Source organism: Myotis lucifugus, unplaced genomic scaffold (genome assembly GCF_000147115.1).
Source record: "Myotis lucifugus unplaced genomic scaffold, Myoluc2.0 scaffold_62, whole genome shotgun sequence".
NCBI lineage: Eukaryota > Metazoa > Chordata > Mammalia > Chiroptera > Vespertilionidae > Myotis > Myotis lucifugus.
The window spans coordinates 5,762,423-5,773,823 of record NW_005871110.1 but is presented as its reverse complement, the minus strand read 5'-3'; the positions used below and the strand labels follow the sequence as shown (position 1 = coordinate 5,773,823).

Here is an 11,401-nt window from a genome sequence, read left to right as displayed (position 1 = left end):
TGGGCACTTAGGTTGTTTCCAAATCTTACTATTATAAATTGTGCTGCTATGAACATAGGGGTGCATATATCCTTTCTGATTGGTGTTTCTGGTTTCTTGGGATATATTCCTAGCAGTGGGACCACTGGGTCAAATGGGAGTTCCATTTTTAACTTTTTGAGGAAACTCCATACTGTTCTCCACAGTGGCTGCACCAGTCTGCATTCCCACCAGCAGTGCAGAAGGGTTCCTTTTTCTCCACATCCTCTCCAGCACTTGTCATTTGTTTATTTCTTGATGATAGCCATTCTGACAGGTGTGAGATGATACCTCATTGTTGTTTTGATTTGCATCTCACGGATGATTAGTGACTTTGAGCATGTTTTCATATGTCTCTTGGCTTTCTGAATGTCCTCTTTTGAAAAGTGTCTGTTTAGGTCCTTTGCCCATTTTTTGATTGGATCGTTTATCTTGCTTTTGTTAAGTTGTATGAGTTCTCTGTAAATTTTGGAGATTAGGCCCTTATCAGTGATAACATTGGCAAATATGTTCTCCCATGCAGTGGGCTTTCTTGTTGTTTTGTCGATGATTTATTTTGCTGTGCAGAAGCTTTTTATTTTGATGTAGTCCCATTTGTTTATTTTCTCCTTAGTCTCCATTGCCCTAGGAGCAGTATCAGTGAAGATATTGCTACGGCATATGTCTGAGATTTTGCTGCCTATCGAGTCTTGTAGGATTTTTATGGTTTCCTGTCTTACATTTAAGTCCTTTAGCCATTTTGAGTTTGTTTTTGTGTATGGTGTAAGTTGGTGATTTAGTTTCTTTTTTTTTTCTTTTTCTGGTTTCTAAACTTGGTTTGCACAAACTATGCACAACTCATGATGATGTGTTAATATTACATAATGAAAATATATTTCACCTTTTGATATCTTATGAGAGTATAATAGTTTTCTAATGAATGTAGGTCTCATTTGCAGGTTATTTTAAAAAAAAGGCTCAATATTCTTTGGTCAATAGAACGATTTTCTATATCAGTTTGCTGCAAGGAACTATTCTGAGAGGACAAGGAACTTAAATTTTCCTGATCTGCTTTGTAAAAGAGACTTTGGGTGTCCAAACATTTCCCTTCTCCCAACCCCCAACATAACTTTAAGAAAATTAGGAAATCTTTGCTAATTAAATAATGAAAATGAATGTAATTGCCACAATAAACTTTAGGTCTCATACAGGAGAGTTAGTTGTTATAACCTTTACATGTGATTTATATTTTCTAGGGCTTCTTTGGACAACGCATAGAAAACATAATGTCCAAGGTAGTTTGAAATGAACCCGTCATTCCTTCCTGCTGCCTCAGAACCACCTTTGTCCTGTCTTCCAGGCCATGGTACCATCTCCCACTTAGTCACCAAGTTAGTTTAGGCTCTTCGTTCTCATTCCATCCTCCCTTCCAATCAGTCTTGTAAGTTCAACAAATTCTATCTCCTTTGGCCTCTCAGATCTGTTCCCTCCTCTCCATTTCTAATGTCCCTTCCCACATTCAGGATTACTGTATTAGCCTCATCCCAGACCAAAGCAAATAGAGCTTTAAAAAATGAAATTATACTCATTTACTCCCCTGCTTAAAATCCATTTTAGAAGCTTTTGGAGAATTAGGGGGACTATCTTTCTGCATAAAGTTGAAACTTTAAATGTAGCTCTCACAGCATTTCATAATTTGGCTTCTACCATGCTCTCCCTTCTCATTTCCTGAGTCTGTCCCTCCTCAAACTTTCATCTAAACAGGAACTCTCAGTGTCCTGGATGGTCCACGTTGCTTTCCGCCTGTTACAGAGCTGTTCCCTCACCTGGAGTGCTCTTCTCTTTCAGCCAATTCTTCTTAGCAGCTCAGCTCAGCCTGAGCCGGCTTTTCCAGGAAGTGTTTACTGAACCCCACGATGCTGATGTAGACGCCTCTCCTCTGTCCCCAGAGATTCTGAGCATCTCTCTTTCATAGAACTTAGCCCCCCCTCCCCCCTCACCCCCCAACAACCCTGCCGGCACCAAACATTGATTTACTTGTTCAGTAAATCTAGACTCTTTATTCCTTGATGGTGGCAAGTACCACTTCTTTATTATTATTATTTTTTGTTAGCAGTGCCTGACATAGAACAGACACCTGATAAATGTTAGAAGTAAAAAATTTGATGCATCATTTTGACACTTTATATTATAAAATTTGATAATGGTTTTATCTTTGCTGCCATGGGCAATTACTCTTATAGTTACGGTTTCATTGCTGTGTCTTTGGTTTGGAATACAAATCCTATTCTGATATTGTTTCTTCCAGAAAATGGGATCTATTTGATAGCAGTTTCCACAAACTACCTGGTAATAAATATGGAAGAAGCTGGTCATTCTCAGAAGGTTACAATAATTGCAATAATTGTCATGAAATGGTATTCTTAAAAAAAGGTTAGTCAACATTTTTAGCTCACAAGAAGTTATTTGAAAGAACAGTTCTCAAAGAGTTTGTTCAGCTTCTGACTATGTAGTACATCCCTCACTGTGTTCTGTTATAACCTGTGAAACACGTCTGTGGCAAATGCTGTGTATTCAGCAAATACATTTGGTTAAAGATCACCAAGTGCTTTACATTCTGATTATTTTTGACAAACTGCCAAACAAACCACCGTCACCTGAGTTTAGGGAGAAGCAGCGAAAGTGCAAGTGGTCCTGGAGTTTGGGGCATGGCCGCGCTCACCCCCTGGATAAAGAGACAGCGATAGAGGAGCGCAGTTCCCCAAACCTGGGAAGGAATTTTAGCTCAGAGTGGAGTGGAAGCATCAGGAGAATGAACTCTGTATGATTCTAGAAGTGTACTTAACATAGTTTCCTGTGCTTATTTTTTTTTAAAGGCTTTGTTCAGTGGCATAATGTGAAGGCCCAATGAAGAGCAAATGATAAGTTTAAAGAATTCGGGAAAGTGAAAAAAATATTGGACGTAGAGGATATTTATATCTATATTTACTGACTTTCAAGAAGAATTTTAAGACTAATTTAGAAAATTTCTTCTAATGAGGACAGTATAATTTATACAGCTTACAACAGGATTCTGTTTTACTGCCTTTGGTGGCTTTACTTAGAAACTTGAAATGATAAATAATGTGGGCATTTGGTTAAAGAACTTGCCTGGGGAAGATGGGACCTGGAAAGTATTAGGGGAGGATGGTGAAAGGAAAGGCACAAGTGGGTACAACTGCAGCAATGCAGCGAAGGTGGTTCCTACTGATCTTACCGCTTACCCCGTACTTAACATCTATACAGTGGCAAAGTATGAAATCCGGTATTTTGTTTAAATAGTTTAATAAGATTCCCATAACAATAACCTAGGAATTACTAAGATTGTTTGTAATGCCTGGATTACATGTTTTACCTATAGCATATAGTATACTATCTTTGTATAGCCTTTACTCCCTACAATCTATAGCAGTGATGGTGAACCTTTTGAGCTCGGCGTGTCAGCATTTTGAAAAACACTAACTTAACTCTGGTGCCGTGTCACATATAGAAATTTTTTGATATTTGCAACCATAGTAAAACAAAGACTTATATTTTTGATATTTATTTTATATATTTAAATGCCATTTAACAAAGAAAAATCAACCAAAAAAATGAGTTCGCGTGTCACCTCTGACACGCGTGTCATAGGTTCGCCATCACTGATCTATAGTCATTGCTTCTAAGTTACACGATTGGTTATATTTAAGGTTTATAAAAAATATATATATTTTTATTGATTTCAGAGAGGAATGGAGAGGGAGTAAGAGCTTGTAGAATTTCCTTGTACCGAATGTTTGTAGCCAGCAGGTGTCACTTTGTAGAATTTGCAAAAGCAAAACCTAAAGTTGATGGTTTCTTCAAAAAATTATAAGGATAGCATGTAGGACTACTCGGAACTGGGATTGCCACCATCCTCCAGCCTCTTCTAAGAACATTGTGTAAATAATACTGACAGGGAGGACAGGGTCTGTGAAAAAAACTAGTTAAAAACCTTTGACATGAGAACATAGACTTTTAAGAGCTCACTGGATTTTCTGAACTACCAAAATCCACTAGGATACTGCATTAAGTTAGCATCTTGGAAATAATCCTGGTGGGAGAGTAACTGAATTGAAGTGTCAAGTACTATGGATATCTGCATGGTATCTAGATTCAGGCTGGTATGAAATTAAAGCAGCAATGCAAATAGATCTAATTCTTACCCACTTCAAAAATGTCCAAGTTTATGTTGTCATATCCCTACTTTAACATAGGACAGTTCAGCATAAATCTGAGATTGGTGTTTATTTTGTATCTTATTTATCTACTGTTATTAAAAATTAATGTTGCCCTGACCGGTTTGGCTCAGTGGATAGAGTGTCGGCCTGTGGACTGAAGGGTCCCAAGTTCGATTCTGGTCAAGGGCATGTGCCTTGGTTGCGGGCACATCCCCAGTGGGGGGTGTGCAGGAGGCAGCTGATCGATGTTTCTCTCCCATCGATGTTTCTCAATCTCTATCCCTCTCCCTTCCTCTCTGTAAAAAATCAATAAAATATATTTTAAAAAATTAATGTTGAGAATAAAAAGTTTGTGCACCTTAATAAAGAGAGATGGGCTGCCCACATGGAGGGTCACAAAGAAGGGATTGTACAGATTGGACAGATTAGGTCTTTGTCTGAAGCTGTGTCAGTGGAAAAAATTGCTGCAATCAAAGCCAAAATTATGGCTAAGACAAGATCTACCATCAAGACCGCCTTAGATGATCACATCACCGCTCTCACACAGAGGAGCTTTGTGGGCGCTGAGGTAGATGTGACCCGGGATATTGTCAGCAGAGAGTGTGGAGGACACGGACAACTATCCTACAGAGCACGGGAAAGACCTTTCCAAGGATATTTGTGCAATGCTTCAGTCTGTGGAAGCCAGAGAAGAAGGGCGAGCGCCTGAACAGCGACCGGTCCCACACGCAGCCCCTGTGGCTCCCACATTGCGTATCAGAAGAAAGGCTCTCGGACACCTATTATCACGATCCCTGCGGCCACCACCTCTTTCATAACCAGGCTGAATGCAAAGGACCTTCTGCAGGACCTGAGATTTGTCCCGTTGGATGAAAAGAAGAAACAGGGCTGCCAACGAGAAGAAGAAACTCTATTCAGACAAGAAAAGACCCGATGCAGCCGAGGGGCACCGCGCTCAGCCTCACGGTTCCCTGCAGAGTCGTAGACCCGCCTCTGACACTCAGGCCTCAGGACTGGGACCGGGTCGTGGCCGTCATTGTGCAGGGGCCTGCGTGGCAGTTCAAAGGGTGGCCATGGCTTTTGCCTCATGGATCACCAGTTGACGTGTTTGTTAAAAGCAAAGCCTTCCATCTCCAATGTGATGAAGTTCCTCTAGACCAGTGGCTCTCAACTTTCCTAATGCCGGACCCTTTAATACAGTTCCTCATGTTGTGGTGACCTCCAACCATAAAAGTATTTTCGTTGCTACTTTATAACTGTAATTTTGCTACTGTTATGAATCGTAATGTAAATATCTGATATGCAGGATGTATTTTCATTGTTACAAATTGAACATAATTTTGTGATTAATCACAAAAACAACATGTAATTATATATGTGTTTTCCGATGGTCTTAGGCGACCCCTGTGAAAGGGTCATTCGACCCCCAAAGGGGTCACGACCCACAGGTTGAGAACCGCTGCTCTAGACCCCACCGTTCAGAAGTGGGACATAGCAGTGTTAGAGCTCAGCTATGGCAAACGCCACTCGGACAGTCGGCTTTCTTAACGCTTCTGGGAAACACTGGGTAGGTACATGGTAAAGCATAAATCCCACCTAAGATTCTGAATTACGTGGTCTCCCCATCTGGAAATCTGGATTAAGAAGTGTGGATACACCTTCATCTAAAGACTGAGTGTCAAGCTCTATGAACTTATCGAAAACTCACAAATAAAGAATGTCACAAATTGAGCAAAAGATCTCATCCGATGCTTTTGTGCTTCAAAGGGATCATATGATGCCTGTCATTCATATAAGCAAACTTTTTGGCCTACAACTATTTTTTAATATTAGCCTTCTAGTTTGTAATGGAAATTATATATTTGATAGAAGTTTTTTCTTCATTGGTTAAACTAGCATTACTTAACATGTGTTTCTTTAGGAAAAAAGTAAACTGCAAAACCGATATTTGCTGAAGCATTTGAGATCTTATTTTAGCTCAAAAAAACTCATAAAAATTCAAAAAAAAGAGAGAGAAAAGAACATACCCAACTCTACTTTTTTAATGGACTCACTTTTGCACCTTTATTGAAAATCAATTGACCATGTCTTAGTGTGCCGGGACTGACCAGCAGCCCCTGGATGATGGATGAATGGATTACCCTGACACAGTTTCACTGTGAAAGAGAGGGCTAAGGGACGGCCTGGCCGAAGGAGCCAGGCAGCCTGGATTGCCTGCCTCGTTAGGCTTTTATTGGAATTTTTATCTTTAGATACAATCAGCAGGGTGAGTACTCTTGGGAGGACACATGTATTTACATTGTCCTCTAGGCAAGGGTATCCAGGGATTAGGCATAAGGATTCCAGTAAACACCTGGGGGTCTGCATGTGCACAGACTTGTTTGGAAAGGTCAAGGAATAATTAGGGGCGCCGCCTTCAATACCCCCCAAGTCTCCCCTAAGTCGGAATTCCGATAAACAGAGCAGGCGGCCTTCCACACACTTCCCTTTTCTCAGAATGTCGTCGTCTTACTACTTTCCAACCAAGTCTCTTGTGCTCCCCAACATGAATATACTTTGGAACTCTTTTTCTGTTTCATTGATTCATCTGTCTCTCCTTATAGCAGTAGCACATTGTTTTGATTACTGTACCTCATAGTAAGTATTGAAATAAAAAATATTTTGATTTGTCTGTTCGAGGCCTCTTGCATTTCCTTAGAAATTTTGGAATCATCTCAGTTTTTACAAAAAAGCCTGCTGGAATTTTGATGAAGAGTTCTGCCCACCAGAGCCAGCAATTGGAAACATACCGTAGGCTTCATGTTCATGTGTGTCAAGTGGGATAGGACTTGCAAATTTGTTGGAATCCTGCCACAGTGTAATATTTCTCTATTTGTAATTGTGGGCCTCCACCGAGACTACCATGAACCGCTTGGAGGGCTAGGAAGATGGAGGAGTTTTTGAATCTATCAGTGGCCCTCTACCTACAGCTCTCCTTCCCAGAGATGGGGCTGTTGTATTTTGTACCAAAAGAAATGCTGCGCTATCTAGTCTGCGTGTGCAGGAGCCTCCCAACTGCATGCCTGTGAAGCTTAGCCCAGCAGCAACTGACAGCTCGCCCCACTTTGCATGGCTCGGGAGTATTTCTAGCAGGGCGGGTGATGCAGCTAGTAGCTAGGGGACTCTCTCCTTCCCTGGTGAGAAGTAAACGTTTGTATTAAGAAAATGTGCACATTCCTCATGTGCATAATACATGTATTCAGGGTATTTTAAAAATTTGTTCCTCTTTCTATAGTTTTTCACCTTAATGATTTGCAAGACCCTACCTAGGTTTATAGACTTTTTTCCCCCCAAAGGAATTAGACTCACTGTCATCCATATTAGTCAGAGAAAACGATTACCTCTAGAAACGATTATTCCTGGAAAATGGTAACTCAGAAGTGTAATTAATCTTCCTATCAGTACACTTGGGTACTTACTTAAACAAGAAGTGCCATTATAGAATTTCTAATATTGAACCTTTAAGATGTTACCTATTGCCTCTCTGATTATTCAGTGCATTTTTACTTGGTACAAGAAAATAAATTGTGTCCAAAGGAGAATAAAGATTTAAAAAGTTTACTGGTGCCCATTTTGGGTCACCTGAATTGAAAGATCTTACCTATTGAAACTCAGCTGTACCGAACATTTATTTATAAAGGAAAATAGCAGTTCATTTTTAGTTAGCCATCCCTAAGTGACAGGTTGGCTCTGTCTTCTCTGCTCCACAACATTGCAGTTAGGACTTGCATAAAATGTTTGCTATTTACCACTAATTACAGCCTTTCTATGGTTCCCCTGTTATTTCCATCCATTGCTGTGTTGATGGTGTGTGTATTTAACTGCTATTACATCTCAAGAGTATTCTTAGATAAGCATAAAGTTACAAATGTAATAATCTTTTCAACCAAGTACAGTGTGCTCAGGAGATGTAGTTCATTCATTTGAAAGGGGATGATGAACTCTTGTTTTAACACGTTTTAACATGCATGCGTTGCACCTTGTAGCTGGCAGAATGTTTGTGAAAACACTTCCAGTGAAGACTGATGAGCTAATTAGCTACATTGCTTGTAAACTACTAATTGCTGGAGAACACTCAACACAGCCTCCGTTAGTGTTCACTGGAAAATTCTGCAGTAGGCTTTTCTTACAGCGCGCGTGCCAAGCCCAGTGACTCTTCAGTGTAGCCCGTCTTGTAGTGTTGGGTGGGCAGTTTGGAAGGATTTAACGTGTGTGTGCTGTCCTCTCAATTTCAGTCACTTGATATGTTGGACCTATGATAGGATGACTTGAGAAATAACAATAATGTCAATTTTGAAAGTATGAGAAATTTTGTAAGCCATATACCATTTACTTTGATGTGTAACTCAAAGACAGGAGGAAAGATTTAATGGATGTTAACAGATTGATTTGAAATTGATGGGCCCAAGAAACTGGAACGTTGTCTCAAATCTCAGCTGGTAAAGCATCTGAAATCAAAGGTGTGATTTATATCTTAGCCATGGCTTTGCTCTCCGCCCTGACTGTAGAGATGGCACCATGCTATAGCCATTTCATACATGTGTGCAAAGGTAACAGTAAGTAGGTGTAAGGCTGACAACCGATCTAAAGTTTATGCTCACAGAAGATAGATCTGAACATTGTTTTGCTGCATATGCTAGAGGGCCTTAAGATGTCGGCCATTTCTCAGGGCCAGGAGTAAGAATCTTTAGAATTTCTGTCCTTGACTCTTTCTTCTCTTCCTTCAGTTTCTAAGGAAGTGGTGCTCTTTCCAATAATGACCTGAACCTGAGGTCATCTCTCCTCCTTTCTTAAGAGACTCTTATTCTACAATTATCTTTCTTCCTCTGGGCTGATCATTCATATTCCTTTTTACTGTTTTTTTTTCTTCACACAGATGAGCTCATCCCTGCTTGATGATTGTGGCAAATATTTAATAAAAATTCAATTTCCTTTCAGTTTACTCTCTTCTTAAACTCCTGATTCTATTTTACCGTATCTATTATTCTGCTTTGGCCTATTTATTGTTTAACTCAATTACTTTTGCATAATTTTAATTCTGTTAAAATCCTTTGCTGCATTTGGCATTTATTTGTTCACCTTGAAACGTTATCCCCTTCTCTTTTAGGACACTGTGCACTACATTGTCCTGTCCCCACACACTCCTTCTCTTTCTTGGTGGACCGCTTGTTCTTGGTCTCCTGTAATTTTCTTAAGCCTTAGTTGTGGCTCCGTCATCTCTTCTCTCCTTTCCTTGAGAAGCTTTTGCTTTCTCAGGACTTTAATTATAACTACTTTGGTGACAATGTTTAGTTATCATTCAAAGCTCCATTACATAACCGAGTGATTCCCAATCATTTTTCTACATTGACACATAAATATTCATGCTCAAATCACTCCCGCAGATAATGGGCATTCCTGGGAATGTTGGAAGCTGGACACATTCCCTTCTTGCCAGTGAGAAGGATACTGGGCTCAGCACCACTGCTTCAGTCACTGACTAGGTGGTTTCACTTGCCTATTTTGGCATTACATTCATCGTGTATAAACTGGACTTAGCATCTGTCACAAGCACTTTACAGACTTTTATTTGACACAGTTGATTATTTTCTTATGAAATACTGTTTCCTGGAATAATGGAGCACCACACAGTCCTGATTTTTTCCTCTTTATGTCTTTGGCTACCTCCTCTCATCTCCTTTTTGGTTATCCCCTTAAAACGGTCATAAATGTTGGAACTGCTCAAAGGCTGTTCATTCCATGTAATATTTTATTAGGTGTCTGTCTTGTGCAGTTAAGCGTGAAACTCATTACACAGAAATGGCAACATTTTGCATACCTGTATGAATGCTTATTTTTGAGTTACCTAAGTGCTAGACAATTATCAATAATTTTGATTTTTCTTGAAAGAGCCTTCTGGCTTATGTGTCCCTAGGAGAACATTATGATTAAAAGCCATGATACTCTCTGACACCTTTTGGATCAATGTGTTTATCATGAAGTTGTTCGGAGTTGGTGTACAGATAGTGATGGGATTGGGATAGAATCAATTCATTGGCATTAAAGGGAAGGGAAAAGTTCAGCAAAAAAAAAAAAATTCTCAGAGACAGAGATACAATTGCCTTGAAAGAGAAAAGATTGCATTTGATATCTTAGGGATTAGGGAACAACTCTTAAGTTCTTAAGCAATTGAGTGTTATGAATATAGTTTTGCTGTCTAGGTTTAATTATTAAAAAGTATGGAACTACTGAAGGCCATTTTCTGGGCAGGATTCTATAAAAAATAATTCTTTTACATTTCTGGTTTAATTTCAAGCATTGAGCTTGAGAGTCATTTGACCTAAGTAAATAGATGAATAATGTAAAGTGTCTGGGAATTTAAATAATAACATATAACAAATAATGAAAGGAGTCAATATTGTGCAGTAAAGATCCTCCCCTATTCCTCTACTATAATTGTTGTATTAAATTTAAATGTGTTAGTTCCATGAATGACACATGTTAAGCTTTCAAATAATTAGTAATTTTATAATAATGCTGCTTTAACCCAGCCGGTGTGGCTCAGTGGTTGAGTGTTGATCTATGAACCAGGAGGTCATGGTTCAAGTCCCAATCAGGGCATATGCCTGGGTTTTGAGCTCAACCCCAGTGTGGGGCATGCAGGAGGCAGCTGATCAATGACTCTCATCACTGATGTTTCCTCTCTCTCTCTCCTTCCCTCCCTCCTTCTCCCTTCCTCTCTGAAATAATTTTTTTTTAAAATGTTGCTTTATATTTATATTAGAGGCCTAGTGCACAGATTCGTGCATGGGTGGGGTCCCTTGGCCCGTCCGGTGATCAGGGCCTATCGGTGATCGGGGCCAGCTGGTTGGGGAGAGGGCCTGCGGGAGGTTGGCTGGCTGCTGGAGCTTGGCTGTGGGAGCACACTGACCACCAGGGGCAGCTCCTGTGTTGAGTGTCTCCCTGCTGGTGGTCAGTGCACATCATAGCAACTGGTCGACCAGTCGTTTGGTCGACTGGGCTTAACGGTCTCTTAGGCTTTTATATATATAGATAGATAGTTTCATGCTTTTTAACCCTTTGCGGTCCAATTTTATTTTTGGAATTCAAACAGTCTGGTCCAAATTAATTGACGGGATTGAATGTTG

The 11,401-nt window shown here is 39.9% G+C and overlaps 1 protein-coding gene across 1 annotated transcript in view; it reads left to right on the top strand.

Moving 5' to 3' along the window:
- CTNNA3 (catenin alpha 3) overlaps positions 1–11,401 on the top strand; it is a 1,251,491-nt gene that overhangs the window by 36,662 nt on the left and 1,203,428 nt on the right. The window lies entirely within an intron of this gene.